Source organism: Cebus imitator, unplaced genomic scaffold, assembly GCF_001604975.1.
Source record: "Cebus imitator isolate Cc_AM_T3 unplaced genomic scaffold, Cebus_imitator-1.0 Scaffold214, whole genome shotgun sequence".
NCBI classification, from domain to species: domain Eukaryota; kingdom Metazoa; phylum Chordata; class Mammalia; order Primates; family Cebidae; genus Cebus; species Cebus imitator.
The window spans coordinates 2,995,053-3,000,104 of NW_016107529.1; the positions used below are offsets into that span (position 1 = coordinate 2,995,053).

A 5,052-nucleotide genomic window follows, 5' to 3' on the forward strand; every position below is an offset into this window, starting at 1 on the left:
TGGGGGTGTGAGCCACTGCACCCAGCCCAGAAATGTAAATTTAATTACTTATTTTATTTTGTATTTTTGTCTGCTTATTCTAGATAAGTTATTATATAGAGGGAATAATTTCCAGCAGAAAACTGGAAGTATTAATTGTTGTAGAGCAGGAATCCTTGACTTTTTCCTGACTAGAAGTCATGTTGTTTTTTTTCCCAAGTCTTACGATTATTTAGCTGGGTGTGGTGGCTCACGCCTGTAATCGCAGCACTTTGGGAGGTCAAAGGCGGGCAGATCACCTAAGGTCGGGAGTTTGAGACCAGCCTGACCAACATGGCGAAACTCTGTGTCTACTAAAAATACAAAAATTAGCTGGGCATGGTGGTGGGCGCCTGTAATCCCAACTACTCAGGAAGCTGAGGCAAGAGAATAGCTTGAACCTGGGAGGTGGAGGTTGCAGTGAGCTGAGATGGGGCCGTTGCACTCCAGCCTGGGTGACAGAGTGAGACTGTCTCAAAAAAAAAAAAAACGTTATTTAAGGATGTGAACCCCAAGTATCTTAGACAGGTCTCAGCTAATTTAGAAAGTTTATTTTGCCAGAGTTGAGAACACTTAAGAGGTCTTGATGAAGCAACTGCGTTGTCCAGGGTATATCATCTCATGCCAGAAAAATTTAGGACACTGACACACAGGAGGAGTTTAGGAGCAGAGGATTAATGGACAGAAGAAAAGAGAAAGAAAAACAGCTTTCTATTGAGAGAGAGGGGTCTTCCAAGGGAAAAGACTGGCATGTGGTAGATGCCCTGGATTTTATAGTCTAGCGTGAGGAGGTGGTGTCTGATTTACTTAGGGCTCACAGATTGGTTCGATCAGGTATGAAGTTTACATAACATGCAGGGAAGGCTGGTTGCCCCGCCCTAATCTTATTATGCAAATGAACTACCTGCTCCTTACTGTACACATGGCTGGCAGAGAAGAGAAGATGGTGTCTCCATCTTGAACATGTCTAGTCCCTAGTTTCTGCTTATATTCACCTGTGCAAACTCCCAGCTTGCTTGTCTTGTCTGCAAACTCCCAGCTTGCTTGTCTTGTCTGCAGCTTGACTTCACAGACTGCTCTTTGTTAGAAAATGATTTCCAGCCTGGCCAATGTGGTGAAACCCCGTCTCTACTAAAAATACAAAAATTAGCCAGACGTGGTGGCGCTTGCCTATAATACCAGCTACTCCGGAGGCTGAGGCAGGAGAATCTCTTGAACCTGGGAGGCGGAGGTTGCAGTGAGCCGAGATTGCGCCACTGTACTACAGCCTGGGCGACTGAGTGAGACTCCTCTCAAAAAAAAAGAAAAGTTACTCGGGGCTACTTTTCATTAAAAAGAAAAGCTTTACCGAGATCTCTCATACCCCTACTGTGTGCCTACGTGATTTCTTCTTAACTCCTGTATGACTAACAGCATGTGTCCCGGGTGGTCAGAGCACAGCATGGTTTTCTACATTTTAGGGCGACATGAGACATCTGTCAACATATGTAAGATGAATATTGGTTCTGTCCAGAAAGGTGGGACAACTCGAGCAAAGGCAGGGCTACTGGAAGCAGGGAGGGGGCTTCCAGATTACAGGGAGTTTAGAGACAAATGGTTGCATTCTTTTGAGTTTCTGATTAGCCTCTTTAAAGGAGGCAATCAGATATGCTTTTACCTCACTGAGCAGAAGGGTGACTTTGAATAGAATGGGAGGCAGGTTTGCCCTAAGTAGTTTCCAGCTTGACTTTTCCCTTTAGCTTAGTGATTTTGGGGCCCCAAGATTTTCCTTTCAAAAGAGGTAGAAAATGGAGGGTATACAGGTGAGAGAGACTGCAGAAACTGATTATACTAGGCACTAATGGAACGTTGCATACTCTGGCTAAATTCACTGACTTTTCCATGTTAAGCTCTAAGGAAAAGCATGGGATCAGCAGTGTTTGATAGGAAACTGAACTCCTTTTCCCTTCAGTTGGGGATGGAGCAGAGGCGCTTGTCAGCAATACCTAATACCTTCTTCACCAAAACTCTGAGTCTGCATTTGGCAAGCCGTTTCTCCTTTAGCCTTTTCACATGGGAGTGCGAGAAGAGAGTGCCCTTTTCTGCCTTGCTTGTCAAAATCTCATCCTTCAGGCTTTGCCTCTTTAGGAAGTTTCCACCCATTGTAGCAAAAACTATCAGTTATCCACCAAAGTCAACAAAATCCATTTTTCCCTTCTATAGTAGCTGCAGCTGTGATGTCACAGTCCAGCCAGCCGCCTTTGCAGCTGTGTAACCACCATCACAGTTAAGATACAGCATGATTCTGTCACTACAGAGATCCTCATTGTGCTACTCCTTTGTAGTTGCGTGTATTCTCTCCCCTGGCTACCTAATATTTAATGACTTTTTAAAGTTAAAAACATTATTATAGGAAGAGCTGGGTTAGCGTAAAGATAAACCCTATTATGTTCCTGGATGAGAAGACTTAATATCATTCTTACTCCTGAGTGAGGACTAGGGTAGGAATTCTAATTTCTCATGGTTGATTTTTATTGGCACTCCATTCCAATCCTTCTCCATTGCTGAGTCTTGGCACCACTGAGGGGAGTTTTTCCCCAGCTCCTGACTTCACATAGAAAACTCAGTTTGGCCCTTCCAGTGCATACGTTTCTATGTTTTCAGCCAGTGATTCTTATTCTTCCTGCTCCCTTTCAAGCCCCAGGCTTAAAGGTTGCTGTCTATTTTGATACTCCTATGGATCGCCACTCTTCACTTCCTGCTTTTCTTCTAGGTTTATGGCATTTATGTATTTCCCTTTCTTGCTTTTGAATTTGACTGTTTAAACTCTTTTTAAATATTTTGTTTATTTACAATGTTTTTCTTTTCTTTTTTTTCTCACTGTTTTAGAGACAGGGTCTCATTCTTGCTGTGGCTGGATTGCAGTGCTGCCATCATGGCTCACTGCAACCTCTGTCTCCTGAGCTCAAGCAGTCCTCCTGCCTCAGCCTCTTGAGTAGCCAGGATTTCAGGCGTGTGTCACTACAACCAGCAAAATTTTAAAATTTTTTATAGATATGGGGTCTCACTATGTTGTCCACGCTGATCTCGAACTCTGTGTCAAGTGTTCCTCCCACCTTGACCTTCCAAAGTGCTAAACTCTTTAATTAGTTTTGTCTAGAATTTGTATATTTAGAGTAAGGAAGGAATGTTTACTACTCATCAGCTCAGTGTGCCCTTTTTTCTTATTAAAAATTTTAAGCCTACAGAAAAATTGAAAGACTAAAACAATTAAGACCCATATATCCTTCAGCTAGAGTTAACCAGTTTTTTACCATTTTTTCCTTTTGCACACGTCTCTCCCCTTCCCACACATACACTCTCACAAAGTTGCTTTTTTTTCCTTGAATCATTTAAAAGTTAGTTGTAGACAACACAATGCTTCCTCTCTAAACGCTTCAGCAGGCATCCTAAGAGAACAAGTAAGGCATTCTCCTCCAAAATCAGAATGCCATTATTACATCTAAGAAAATGATAATTCAGTGTTATAATCCATATCCAAATTTCTTCTGAGATTGTTCTCAAAATGTTACTTTATGCTGAATGTATGTTTTCTTGTTCCAGAATCAAGTCAGTGCATGACTTGGTTTTTTTTTTTTTTTTTTTTGAGGCAGAGTTTCCCTCTTGTCCAGGCTGGAGTGCAATGGCGGGATCATGGCTCACCACACCTTCCGCCTCCTGGGTTCAAGTGATTCTTCTGACTCAGCCTCCTGAGTAGCTGGGATTACAGGCTTGCACCATCGTGCCCAGCTACTTTTTTGTATTTTTAGTAGAGATGGGGTTTCTCCATGTTGGCTGGGCTGGTCTCGAACTACTGACCTTGTGATCCACCTGCCTAAGCCTCCCAAAGTGCTGGGATTAAAGGTGTGAGCCACCGCACCGGTTGGCACTTGGTTATTTAATGTTTTGTCTGTTCTGGTTGAGAATTATCTTGTTTTTTCCTTTTTAAAAAAAAATCATATTCTTTTTTTTTTTTTTTAAACACGAGGTCTTGCTTTGTCACCTAGGCTAGAATGCAATGGTGCAGTCATAGCTCACTGTAACCTCGAACTTCTAGGCTTAAATGATTCTTCCACCTCAGTCTCTTTCATAACTGCACCACCACACCTGGCTAATTTTTATTTTTATTTTTGTTGAGATGGGACCTTGCTATGTTGTCCAGGCTGCTCTTGAACTTCTGGGCTCAAGCAATCCAATCCTCCACCTCGACCTCCCAAAGTACTGGGATTATAGATGTGAGTCACTGCACCCAGCCACATTTAATATTTTGGAAAGTTCAGATCAGATATAGAATGCCTCACATTCTAGATTTATCATATTGTCTCCCCAGGATTAAATTCAGGCTACATATTTGGGCAAGAATATTGTATGGGTGATGTTTTATTTCTCATTGCATCGTATTGGAAAGTGCATAATGTCAGTTTGTTAAACTGTTGGTGGTACTGAGTTAAATAATTTGGCTAAGTTGATGATTGCCATATCTTCTCATTGTAAACATACGTTTCCTTCTTTGAAATTACCCATTTACCTGTAGACTGATACTCTGAGGGACTGTGAATAGTTTCTTCCCCAATAACCAGTTACTTAATAGTTTAGCATTCATTTTTGATGCTTGTTTGAGTCAGTTACCGTAGTTGGAGTTCAGAACAACTTGACTAGCTGCTTATACACTGTTCATTTATTCATTCCACAGGTATTAATTAAAATGGATACCACATTAGTACATCAGGCTCTATGTGAATTACCAGGAATACATGGTGAACACAGTCTGGTGGGTGCCCTGTGGTACCTACAGTCTGGTGGGAGAGATTGACAATCACACTGAAGTGTATTTATAGATGGTGATAAATTTTTTGTTTTTTGAGATGTAGTCTCAGTCTGTCACCAGGTTGGAATGCAGTGGCACGATCTCGGCTTACTGCAACCTCTGCCTCCTGGGTTCAGGTGATTCTCCTGGGTTGAGCCTCCTGAGTAGCTGGGACTACAGATGCGCAGCACCACGTCCAGCAAATTTTT

General features: G+C 42.1%; 1 protein-coding gene across 1 annotated transcript in view; it reads left to right on the forward strand.

Annotated features, from left to right (window-relative positions):
* ZFYVE9 (zinc finger FYVE-type containing 9) overlaps positions 1-5,052 on the forward strand; it is a 217,410-nt gene that overhangs the window by 82,904 nt on the left and 129,454 nt on the right. The gene's annotated exons all lie outside the window — the stretch shown is intronic.